Here is a 14,329-nt window from a genome sequence, read left to right as displayed (position 1 = left end):
TATAAATTGAACTTTATTACATGCATATATGTGTAGGGAAAAAACAGTATATATAGTGTTTGGAACATACTCCTTACAGATATGGGAGGCCCATTGAATTGGATTACTTATTTTGTTTCATGATACACTATGCATATATTGAATATATGTTACCCTCATATATGCATAAGTCTAGAATGTCTTGCTTCTTGCTTATCAATAAAGCTGTCACTTCTTGGCTTAGATATAGACATTTGACACATACTAGAAATTTAACAAATATTTGTTGAGTAAATAGATATCCAAATAGCTGGATGTCTGATATGTTCAAAATATAATATCCAGGTATGGAATTGCTTTTTGGAGCAGAATTTGGAGTTCCAGTTGAGTCTTTGTGGCCTAAAAAATAATTCTTCCCTTAACCACTCCTGTTCTACAGAGACATCAACTTGTATTCATGGGAAAATTAGAAAAATCGAGACAATGTAGTGAAATTTTCATAAGGCTAGATTATACATGGTAATATCAGTGTGGATGCAGTATGATGATTGGTGGATCATGGGTGCATGTGGGTGTATATGTATTTTTGTGTTCTTACTAGGAAATAAAATAGTAACAATTTCATATTACTCCTCAGATATTTTATTGATATTTTATTGGTTGTAAATCCCTAACTCTGGAAACCATTGTGCTACAGAAAATTAGGATCCCAACTACCCCAATGGGGCTGGGCAGCTGGTGTTTAGCCATTGTCTCTGTTCACCTATTCTCTAATGCACTTGGATTCTTTCTAATCAAGAAAAAAGTCTACTTTCCTCTAAGTTTGTACCTTGCACAGCCTGGAGGAATGATTTTTTTTTTCAATTAAGCTGCAAGTGGTTTGCTGAAGAGCATCTGAAAATCAATCACAGTACAAGGCACACAGTATGAGCCTGTTATCTTCCATGATTGCAATTCAGGTACTGAGAATTCCATTTGGTGTCAGCCAGAAAGTTTGGATGAACTAAGTATCTTTTAAACTTTATAGGTACAAATGAAATTGGCACTTTGAAAACGACCCCAGAACATAAAGAATGATGTAGCAGCCCTTTCTGCCTTCAGCTTCTGTAACTATTTTGACAAAGTGAATCTCCCCCACTTTTAAAGAGAGTGGCTTTGGAGGAGTTCGATAACTTTAAAAAAAAAGGAATTGATGAGAAATTTTGATAAATCTCTAAGGTAAACAACACCTATATTTGATAGGAGAAAACAAAGCAGCAGGTAGCATAAACCTGGGATTCTATGACTTGCTGCTAACAATAGTTGAGCCAAGACCCAAGAAGTATAGAGGGATATAAACAGATCAAAAATGATGTTTCAGCTGTAAGCATGTAATGTTCTGTTTCTTCGGGGAAAGAGCATCTGACTATAAAGAGTAAAATAAAGAGATTGTTTTCTAGAAATCAAAACCTGGGGAGGGGGTGTTCCTGGGTGGCTCAGTCACTTAAGTGTCTGACTTCAGCTCAGGTCATGATATCATAGTTTGTGAGTTTGAGCCCCATGTCGGGCTCTGTGCTGACAGCTTAGAGTCTGGAGCCTGCTTCATATTCTGTTTCTCTCTCTCTCTCTCAAAAATAAACATTAAAATAAATTAAAAAGAAAGACAATGTATCCGATTTTTAACTACGTACCCACAAGCCACGCTGTGGATTTCAATCTGGTCCTTATTTTACTACCTCCTTGATGCTAAGCAAGTTTTATTTAACATTTTACACCTGATTTCTCCTTCTCTATGAAATAGGAAAAGTAGAAAACATAGCATTGTTAGGATTAAGGAAATTTATATTGGAAAGGTGGCTAAAAGAATGCACCCCATGTAAGTGCACAAGTACTAACTCCATTATTGCCGCCATGTTAAAGGCTTAGTTTCACTTTCCCACCATCACAATGCAGTGGTTTCAAAGCACTATGGTTTAGAAAAAGAAAGAAAAAAGAGAAAGGAAGGAAGGAAGTCTCAGTACAATGTTTGTTTCACCAGAACCACCAAACAGGTTGGGGAGTATTTTATAAAAAGACACCCCAAAGTTTATAGCAGCACTATCAACAATAGCCAAATTATGGAGAGAGCCCAAATGTCCATCAATTGATGAATGGATTAAGAAGATGTGGTATACAGTATATATACAATGGAACTACTCAATGATGACAAAGAATGAAATCTTGCCATTTGCAACAATATGGATGGAACTGGAGGGTATTATGTGAATCACAATAAGTCAGTCAAAGAAAGACAGATATCATATGATTTCACTCATATGTGAAATTTGAGAACCATAATAGAAGACCATAGCATAAGGGAAGGAAAAATAAGATAAAAAACAGAGAGGGAGGCAAACAATAAGAAGCTCTTAAATACAGAGAACAAACTGAGAGTTGACAGGGGTAGGGGATGGAGAGGTGGGTTAAATGGGTGATGGGCACTGAGGAGGGCATTTTTCAGGATGAACACGGTGTGTCATATGTAAGAAGTGAATCACTGTTTTGTACTCCGAAAGCTAAGACTACACTGTGTATTAGCTAACTTGAGAATGAAAAAAAAGTTGAAAAAAAGGCACACTATGCCCATAAACTTGAGGTCAGCAGTTGAACAAAATCCTAGACACATTTTGTTCAATATTAAAATTATAATGGCCATCAGTAAAGTAAGTTAGAAGAAAACTCATAATGAATTTCTGCAAGCAGGGTTGATGAGAACACATATCCCAACTGCATTCCAATAGTACAAGAAAATACATTTAGTGCCAGAACTTTGTCTTCTAAATATATGTGAGAAGATTCTCCTCTGCTTCCCATCCTGTGATCTTTCTCTCCACTGGATACGTTGAACAAATAATTAAGGACTTTCAATTTGAAGAGGCATGCCTCGGACACGTATGTTTTGTTCCCTTCATAATCAAGAATGGTGTATATTAAAATGAAGAAATAGAGATGGAGTTAGGAATTAAGGGTCTATTTGGCAATAGTAAGTGCCAGATGTGTTAGACAATGTGAGGTTAAAAACCTTTCGTTCTTGTTGCTGAAGCCCGTGAATTAAGAGAAGAACAAAAAAAGAAGTAGAGCATGAGCTGGGGGATGGGAAAACAAAGATCTGGCACTAAGAATTACATATCATTGGAAGAAAAGAAGAATGTCACACAGCACAGTGGTTTCTCAAGCAGATGGTGCTTTAAGTCTACAAGAGGAGAGAGTCTCAATGAACCTTCTGAGGGAGACCCAGAACAGCGGGGTGTGGAATGGCCTCAGAGCTTAGCAAGATGTATGATTTCAAAGTTTTCTGAGTAAGTTGCCAAGTTTTCAATGTATGAGGTAACTCATCCTGACCCTTAGAGGAAGAAATGACTCCTATCTATGTTCTTCTCTCCAGTCCAGTCCATATTTTTTCATATAAGGGTTTCATGTTAGAAATGTTCTTGCCATGGTTTAGAAAATGCCCGTGGCTTATAATAGGAAGGATCATTCTAATCCCAGTGATCCTTGCTCGTGCTCGGATTTACTTTCTTGTATTTTACTGTGGATTCGAGGTATTTGAGATCTCAATATCAGAAATCATAAAAGTCCAATTAACCTACATGAACTCCACTCTTACATAGTATTTCATACAGTGATTAATAATGTAAATATATGGCTTCATAAAAATTCACATTAAATACATTGTGTTAAAACAGTTATCGTTTAGATTTTTTAAAAATATATATTTATTATTTTTGAGACAGAGAGAGAGCATAAGCACAGGAGTAGCAGACAGAGAGAGGGAGACAGAGGATCCAAAGTGGGCTCCAAGCTCACAGAAGCAGCCCAATGTGTGGCTCGAACTCACAAACCACAAAGTCATGACCTGAGCTGATGCTGGATGCTTAACTAACTGAGCCACCCAGGGGCCCCTAGTATTTTTGATTCTTGAAAGGCACATATGTCAGGAGTATGTCAATATGCTCTCATGCTATAGAAGCCATTTGTTAGTAGTACAGAATTTGACAATAATAGTCTCTGAAAGTTTAGCTAGTTTGCCATTTCTTAGCGATAGGTACCCTAAATTAAAGGTTTATGCATGGTGTAGCTTATGCATCTAAATTCAGCCCCAACTCTCAACTTAAGGCAGTGCTTATCTCCCCGGATAGATAGACAGCACACTTCCTGAAGGTATCCAATGTCCTATGATTAATGTGGTGCACTTCCTGGAATGTCCATGAATGTAAAGTCATTAAAATATTTTAGTGATAAATAGATATAACACAAAATGTACATTTTTGTTTTTTTAGGCAAAAATGGATCTTAAAAGAAAATCTAACTTTGACCAGTTAATTTCATCTGAACTCTGAAACTATACATTCTCTTGCTTCTGCCCTCAAAGTAATTTACAGGAACACTCTGAGAGTCATGACTTCCATCATGGTTTTTACATCGTGTATTCTTTTATTTTTCATTCTTATTATTATTGTTTTTTTATTTTGAGAGAGAGAATATGAGTTGGGGAGAGGAGCAGAGGGAAAGAGAGGAACAATCTTAAGCAGGATCCACAGTCAGTCCAGAGCCTGACATGAGGTTCAATCCCACAGGCTGTGAGATCATGACTTGAGCCAAAATCAAGAGTCAGACGCTCAACTGACTGAGCCAGCCAGGTGCCTCTACATTGTCTATTCTAAATTTAATTCATTTTGATGACTTTTATGCAGCCAATTGGTCATTTCCCTCTCACCATCTTTTCATTTAATGCACACACAAACATGCAACAACCCCACTATCACCACCATTAGCTTAGGGATTCTGAAAACAAATTGTGCATGAGCTTAAGACAAGAAAATTGTCTGTGGCTCCCAGAAACAGTTGGATACCCAGTCCTTTTTCCCACCTTGAACTTAGAGGTAACTTTCTAAGGAGGGCAAGATGAGGTTTTTCATTGTCACAAAGTCACAAAGGGGCTGATCACAAAGTCACCTGTGAGAGGTGTGGGTGGGACAATCCAAAAGAGAAGAAATGAATGCAAATACACACTGAATGATTAATCTTCTAATCCATTTTCCCAAAAGTCTGAGAAAACCAAAAGTCTAGTCCATACACTCAGTACCCTCTGCAGGAGACTGAAAAAGTATTCTCCAGAGGCAATAGATAGAAATACAACAACGTTCAGTAAGGGATACAATCAGGGTTGTGGCTGGCCTTTTTAAAAAATGATAGCTGAGGGGCACCTGGGTAGCTCAGTCAGTTAAGCTTCCGACTTCGGCTCAGGTCATGATCTCATCATTCATGGCTTCAAGTCCCGCGTTGGGCTCTGTGCTGACAGCTAGCTCAGAGCCTAGAGTCTGTCTTCAGATTCTATATCTCCCTCTCTCTCTGACCCTCCCATGATCACGCTGTCTCTCTCGCTCTCTCAAAAGTAAATAAAACATTAAAAATTTTTTTAAATGATAGCTGATAAAAACCTAAAGCCAATAAGAAAATGAACTCTGAGGATAAGACTATGAGCATTTATATATCATAACATTATAGATTGTATATCATAATCTACATATCATTATTGAAAGATGGAAGAAAATTGGACCAGTGCCTTTAACATTCTGAAAGACAATTATCCTTTAGAATTTCATATCAAAGCAAATTCTACACAAAATTTAAGTCTAACAAAGGGTTTTTTTCAGTTAAAATATTTTATAATATGTAGGCCATACACCCTTCCTTAGGAGGTCCATAAGGGCTCTGCTTCAGAAAGCTTTGGACTAAATAAAGAAAGATAAGGATGAGGAATCCTCAAAAGAAGGGTTCCCATACATTTGAAGATTGTAATTAATAACCTGGTACCCACATCTGTTTAACAATCAACAAGCATAATCTTCGTGGAGATTATGAAGGCTGAAGAGAGGTCTCCAGGGAGGAATATTTTCAGTCTTTATGATTAGCTTCCATTCTTGGACCTATTTTTCAAAGGACAAAGCCTTCATTCTCTTGGGTGAGAAAGCCAGGGCCAGGTGGGAGATACTAGGTTATAGAAGCCTCACCATTATCACTTTGTAGCCAGGTAGAGGGAGGAGCTTAGAATTTCAACATTCACTCTCTAGATTGATTATCACTTAATCTTTCTCTTCTCACCATTATCCACCTATCCCTCCACTCAACCAGGCCTGGAATCTAATCAAAGCCAAGAAAGGAAAGGAAAACCCAAGGGGTCAGGACAATAATTACAGTGGGAAGTCTCTAGTTCTGTATAATTTCTAGGTCAGCTTACAAGAAGGAAGTTGAAAAGGTGAGAGTCAGTATATAAATGATGGGATGCTCGAAACAGAAATGTTGAATGAGTGCTTTTGACGTAATGAGTTTCTTTCCTCAACCATCATAACTAATTAGTCCTTCGATTCTATCTGCTGTTATCTGTCATTGCCAGATTACCCACCTCACCCCTCCTCTACCCCTCTTCTAATGTGGAATGCTGTATTGTCTTCCTGAATTACTGGACTGATTATTTAATTAGGCCGCAGTTCCATCCTTAAAGTCGTTAATTCAGTTTTCCATTTTTGATCAATTATTTTTTTCTATAATAACTGAATCCCCAGCCTATCGACTCGTTGATTGTCTACCTCTCCATCGCCTTTGTTTTTACTTTCCTATTTCTCCAACTTTTATTTTATAGTTCATTTCTTTAAAAACACTTTTATTAATATTCTAAACTGCTTTGTTCAGCTTTCTAAAAATCTGGGGTAAAAAGCATATAGTATCAACTTTATCCCCAACCATTTTCAGTGCCTGGATCAATAGTGTTAACTTTATTGGCATTGTGGTGTAGCAGATCTCCAGAACTTTTTCATCTTGCAAAACTGAAACTATACCCATCGAACAGCAGCTCCCTATCTTCTCTCCTCCCCAGACCTTCGCAAATTCTATTCTACGTTCTGATTCCATGATTTTGACTATACTAGACAGCTCACATAAGTGGTGTCATATAGAAATTGTCCCCTTGACTGGCCAACTTCACTCAGCATGGTATCCTCAAACTTCGGGCAAATGTCAGAATTTCCTTCCTTTTGAAGGCTCAATAATATTCCATTGTATGTGTATACTGCATTTTCTTGGTTCATCTATTGATGGACGTTTGGACTGCTCCCAATTCTTGGGTGTTGTGAATAATGCTGCAATGAACATGAGTGCGCACATACATCTTCAAAATCCTGCTTTCAGTTCTTTTGAATGTATCACCAGAACTGGGAGACCTGCATCAAATGATAATTTTATTTTTTAACATTTTGAGGAAACTCTATATTGTTTCCAATCGTGGCCGCACCATTTACATTCCCACCAACAGTGCATGGGGGCTTTGACATCCACACATCCCTGTCAGCACTCGCTGTTCACTGTTGTTTTCGATAATGGGCGTCCTAATGTGTGTGAGGTGACCCCCTCATTCTGGTGTTAATTTACATTTCCCTAATGATTAGTGATGTTGAGGATCTTTTCATATTCTTAGTGGCCACTTGCATATCTTTGAAAAACTATAATTGGATACTTTGCCCGCTTATTAATTGGATTGCTTTTTTTTGGTGATTGCTGTTGAGTTGTAGGAGTTCTTTATGTATAGTGGATATTAATCCCATATCAAATGTATGCTATGCCATTATTCTGTGGTGTGGTAGGTACCCAAGCAACTGAAGTTACTACCTTTCCCTAAATGCTCAGAGCCAGGTGAGACAGAAAGGAGTCTTTGGGCAGCTCTCCCCATAGGCCAGAACATTGAACCCACATTCCATGGGCCTCTTTTCCTCCCTCATGTGCTGTGATGTGCTGGGAGAGGGAGGCACTCAAGTAGGGAAGCACTACAAAGTTTCCCATCTGGTTCAATGAGACTCTTCTTGGCGCTGTGCCTGCGTGAGGTGCTATAAGTTCTCCACTGGCCTGGAGTTCTACCAAAGGAAATCTGGCTCATGTAAGTCAGCATCTCCATGGAAGGAGGAGGGCTTCGTACTGAACCATCCTGTTGAAATTACTTCTTTTATGTTGCCTTTGCCACTACCATCTGTTTAAACAGAAAGTCACCATACACATTTTCATGAGTTTTTTTTTTTCCCCTCATAGTAGTTTCTTGGTATGAATGGTACTGTTGGAACAAAACAAAAGGAAACCCTTGGGTTTTACTAGATGAGCAATAATAGATATTTCCACACAGAAGTGTGAGCGTTTTGCTGACTTCGTTTTTTGTTTGTTTGTTTTGTCTTGGTTTAATTTAACCAGAGCTATATTCACTTACATGAAGTATAACATGTATACAGCAAGTATAACAAAAAAAAAACACAACATTTTGCATAGATAGACTCTTCTGGAAGGAATGTGTTTGCTTCTGCTTTTGTGACCATTGTTGTACCTACCTGGATTTTTATTTGGTCAATATTAAATTACATTAATATTATTTTTATTAAAGCACAAATTGTTCCTACTTAGCCAGTTCTGTCCTTCATTTGATTCTGTCGCCATGCTGTCATTGTCACTTCTAAACAAATCTGTGGCCAGTTTCTTAGTATTTTGCTCAATAAGATATCCCAGACTCCCCCTTTTTTCCCTCTGCCACAAACCTAGAATTAGCCATTGTTCCAAAGGACTTCACATCTTTTTGATTAGGAGTGATTTCAAAAACTGTAAGGTGGACTTGGGTTTGCTCACTGGTACTAAGATTTCTTTGTTCTAGGTCATCTAATTGCTAGATTTAGCAACATAGTTTTAAAAGCATGAGTTCATTGCATATTTTATGTAATTTGTAACTTGTGAAGGTTACCACCGTGTTATTTGATAGTACATTTTCCATAACTGTTGTATCTTCATTGTGTAGCATGGCCTTTAGCACTAAAGGTTATCCTTTTTGACTGGCCAATGCTTTTTATTCTGAATTTCACTTTGTTAGCTAGCATTATTACAAGCACTGTGTATTTTTGTTTGACTCTGCCTGGTATAGGGCTCCTCATTTCTTTATTTTTAGGATTTCTGAATCCCACTTTGTAAGCATGGTTCTCTCACATAACAACGAGTTGGATTCTATGTTAGATTACAATCTCAATTCCTTTCTTTTTAATAACTCTTTTGAATGCATTTACATATATTTACCTGGCACGGATCAAACATTTATTTCCACTGTATTTAATTTGATGCTATTAATAGAGTATCAACAATAATAATAGAAATTAGTTGAAAAGAAAAAATAAAAATGAGGACATAAAAACAACCATCACTGTTTTTCTAAATTCTGTGGGAGATATTTATTCACATGTTTTTCTCATTTCTGATGCCTCAGTATTTTTTCATCCGGTATTATATATAATTTCTTTAAGGACCAAGAGCTTATACTTGAGTATTATCAAAGGTTTGCTGGGGAATGTTTAGCCACCAGTTCTGGGCAGGAAAATCAGATTCTGATTGGATTTGTAGCATTTACTGATTTCCCTGATAATGTTACTACCACCACAATGTTATACATACTCTCATGAGGTCGCTGAAGGTAGAATTGGGAAGTGCACACCACACGTTATTATGAGAGCTTTGCCTGACACGTGGCTCATAATAAATGCTTACAGACTCTTTTAGGAATACAAAATTAATAAAAATATACAATATTCAATTCATTGATGTCCTTCTATCAGAAACATTAGTGGGGAGTTCTTAACGGTGTTTAGAGAGATTGTATTAAATTACTTCTTCTAACCTATAGTTCTACAGGGTAGATAATTTGGTTCTCAAGTGTTATTCTACATCAGCATCCCCTCCTGGTCTTTAGAAAAGCACAGATTTAGGGCTTTACTCGGATTCAGTAGTTGGGGGATGTTGCTCAGAATTTCACATTTTTATCAAGTTTCCAATGGCATTGATGCTGCTCTTCAGGAATTGTAATTTGAGAACCATAAGTACAGAGAAGAGTAAAATAAATAAAACTTCTATCTTTAGTATTTGTCACAAGAATATGTAAGTGAAAGGGTCCCTGGGTGTCTTAGTCGGTGAAGCACCTGACCCTTGATGTTGTTCAGGTCATGATCTCACAGTTATGAGTGGACCCCTGCATCAGGCTATACGCTGATGGCAGAGTCTGCCTGGGGTTCTCTCTCTTCCTCTCTCTCTGACCCTCCCCCACTCTTGGACATGAATGTGCTCTCTCTCAATCTCTCAAAAAATAAAATTAAAAAAAAAAAGTGAAAATATGCTTTCAATTCTATGTATTGGAATATACAGCAGGCAGACCAATGGCCAGGATAGAATGCCCACGCCTAATCCCCAGACCTAGAGGGAATCTTACCTCTGGTTATATGACAAAAGAGACTTTGCAGATGTGATTCAGGTTAACGATCTTGAGGTGGGAAAGTTTTGAATTATCTGGGCGAGTCTAATTTAATCAAACAAGTCACTAAAAGCAGAGAAACTAAAACAGCTAGCTCAGAGAGATGTGAAATGAAGAGGATTCAAACCACGGTTACTGGCTTTGAATGTGAAAGAAGGGGCCAAAAGCCAAGGAATGCCGTCGGCATCTGGGACCTAGAAAAATGGATGCTTCCTTAGAAACTCCCGAAAGTAATGCAACCTTGCTGACACCTTAATTTTAGCCTTTTGAGATCTATTTTAGACATGTGACCTCTAATACTATAATACATTTCTGCTGTTTTAAGCCACGAAACATGTGGCGATTTGCTGTGTTAACAGAAATCTAATACAAAAGTTGCCATGACCTCTTTCTGCGATCCAAATTCTACAACCCTTCAGTGTACTTAGTCTGGGAATATAAGTCCAAAAGGAAAGAAAATAATGATGATCAAACATAGCCTGTAGTCGTCTTTCCAACCCCTCCAGCCACCATGTTACAGAAAGACTTATTTCAGAGACTTACATCTAATGATGTATTTTTACAGTCAAATGACAGCTTAGCAGGATGAAAATAACAGTGAGATACGTCTCCATGTCAAATGTCAAATATGCATTCACGGGTTTTACACATTCTGTGGTAGCATGAACTGCTTTTGGAGGAAAACAATTATTTTAGAAACTTTTACATAAAGATAATTTGTGCTTCAACTCTGGTACCTTCCAGACCTCTTGAATATGGTTGTATGGTGATGGCCCATTATATTTTGCTGGTCGGTGTTGGTTTCTCTATGTGTTTTACTTTTGCAGTTACCTTCAAAAGTATACGAATAGTCTTTAGGGGGAAAGATAAACTCTTGTATCTCACCCTTCCCACCATATCTGTGGAACGCCCCCTTGTCTGCCATTACAGTGGGTGGGGTGGGGTCATTGGGACAGAAGGGTGACATTTCATCTTCAGCAGATTAAAGCAATACTTATCCATGAACTGAACCTGGAGGTTTGTTTTCTTCTGAAAGTAGTTCTTAACAACTTATTTGTTTGTTTATGTCTATTTTACACTAAATGCAGGGGGCAGAATGAAGCTGTACACCATTTAAAGGAATTGTTTCCCTGGAGAACCTAATTCTCTGACCAGGTGTTAATTTAAAGATAGGAAATGATTTTTCATAGCCAAACAAAGGGGCTAACTTACTTAGTACATAGATACATACATAGACACATACCATACATACATACCATACATACATACATGCATGCCATACATACATACCATACATAGATAGATACATACCATACATACATGCATGCATGTCACACACACACCATACATACATACATGCATGCCATACATACATACCATACATAGATACATACCATACATACATGCATGTCACACACACACCATACATACATACATGTCATACATACATATATATGCCATATATGCATACATATATACATACCATACATACATACATAGATACATGTCATACATACATACACACATACACAGATACATACCATACATACAGACATAGATACATGTCATACATACATGCATACATACACAGATATATACCATACATACATACATACCATACATACATACCATACGCATACATACATACATACCACACACACATGCATACATATATACATACATACACACACACACAGACATACATATATACATACTGAGTAATGAACTTACTTGGCAACTGTTGTAAACCGTTGAGTCAATTAATGTGAATTGATTTCTGTGGCTTCTGGTTATTTACCTATTAGGGAGAAATACAGCAAAAATGTGTTCAAAAAATACAGCAACGGGTTCTTTATCTTCAAACACTGGTCTCTCAGTCCAAAGATTATTTTTAGCTTCTCACAATTTGAAAAATTTGTCCTGGATATTTGGGCACTTATCTGTTGCAAGTAACAAATATTTTGAGTCCATGTATGCTAGACCTTTTTAAAGCATTCCTGGTGGCAAATTTGCTACAAAATACATCCTTAGAATGGTGAGGAGCTCTCTGTGTTTTGGAGCTCCCCACGCTTTTAGATGAGGCATTGCAGACATTTGAGAGGGCCCTTAAATGATTAAAAAAGGCACTAATATTGCAGTCTCAAAACTATAGCTGTGAATTACTACTAGTGGGAAAAAAAATGCATCACAGGGAAGAGAAGAGAAGGATGATCTACATATGAATCACTTTTGCTTTTAATGCTCCCTAAACATATTAAACCATATTTTATTTGTCTCTGTTTCCACCATAAATAGAGGTTGTAGCACTTACTGAAGTTATACTCTCCTCCAAAACTTCTCTGCTGAGTGAAAAGGAATTCCTCAACCTGATCTGGCTTATACTCTAGAATGGGGTCAAATGAAAGAGATAGAGCTGTCTAATGCTTTCAAGTTTTACTGTAAGACTTCTACGAGGCATTGTATTTTCCCCTTACCTTTCCACTGTTGTGGTGGGATGAGCATAATTTATGTTTTCAAATCCTGCTGACACTAAATTAGGGACTTAATTTTTTAAATTTTGTTAATGTTTATTTATTTTCAAGAGAGAGAAAGACAGAGTGTGAGCAGGGGAGGGGCAGAGAGAGAGGGAGACGCAGAATCGGAAACAGGCTCCAGGCTCCGAGCTGTCAGCACAGAGCCCGATGCGAGGCTTGAATCCACGAACCCTGAGACCATGACCTGAGCTGAAGTTAGACGCTTAACCAACTGAGCCACCCAGGCACCCCAGTAGTGTTTATTTTTCAATTATAATTCCTGTCAAGTGATAAATAGTACGATTAATTTTTTAAAACCTCTTTCAGGCTTATCACAAAGAAAGCAGTATTATATCTCCTCCCAGCCCTCATTCATTTGTGTTCTACGGAGGTCATTCTCAACTATGTCGGACATTTTTTCTCGTATTTAAGCCTATAATTTAATTAGCCTGCTTCTAATAACATATCTGGATTGAATTTGTGGTTTTGCATTTATCGTCATCTTGTTACTTTGGGAAGGGAGGAACTTCACTCATGCAAACGCTTCCCACGGCTACAGCTCTAATGCCTCCATTATAGGAATCAAAGAATCTGGGGCTGTCATAGCCCATGGTCTCATCTTCATGCCAGTATAATCGAAGTTCATGGTCCGGCATCAAGTGAGGTTTTTGGTTGTTTTCTAATACACATTGGCTCCCTTTGGAATTAATAATGTCTTATTTTTGTTGTTCATTTAGTTTTTTTCTATGCATTTATCATTAATACATCTCTAAATATTTTAATAAAAGTATAGCTCTTTTCAATATACAGAAATATACCTGGGATTCTGTTTTTTTTTTTTTTCTTTTTACTTTTTCTTTTCCTTTTTGGCAACTAGGCAAAGACTGGCTGCACTACTTCTAGGGCATATGAAAATTCAAGCACCCTTGCTCAAAAGTCTCATTAAAGATACTAAAAGATAAAGTCTACTTCTTAAAAGATGTTATATTACTTATAAAACATAGTAGGGGAAGAATACTATATGAATTATGGCACAAACTTATAAATTATGAAAAAAATTGTGGGATCATAATTTTAAACAGTACAATAAGTAATATTACTTTATTAATATAGCTTGATTGATTATAAGATTATACTGGCTCTCTTTTCTATAAATTCATTTATTACTTCAACAAAATGTATTCTTTTACTAACTTCGTTTTCAATCAATATAATTAAAAATGACTTTGGCGGTTCTTGGCAAATACAAGATCACAGTAACTTGGGGTAATTTTTAATTTTGAGAAAGATCTTTCTGCTGATACAATTGGTACTGGTTCTAAGAGGTTTTTTTTATTGGCAATGACAATATTGGAATACACTCTGATGAATTATTTCAGAATATAATTTTTAATATACGTAGAGCTGATGCTTCTCACATCAGACAATTTTCCTAGAAAGATTTAACTCTTCGTACACATCAGTTTCATGTAAGTCTGAATTTAATTTTAAACGTAAA

Source organism: Crocuta crocuta, unplaced genomic scaffold, assembly GCF_008692635.1.
Source record: "Crocuta crocuta isolate KB4526 unplaced genomic scaffold, BGI_CrCroc_1.0 scaffold108, whole genome shotgun sequence".
NCBI classification, from domain to species: domain Eukaryota; kingdom Metazoa; phylum Chordata; class Mammalia; order Carnivora; family Hyaenidae; genus Crocuta; species Crocuta crocuta.
The sequence above is the reverse complement of the archived record's forward strand: the minus strand, read 5'-3'. Positions refer to the sequence as shown.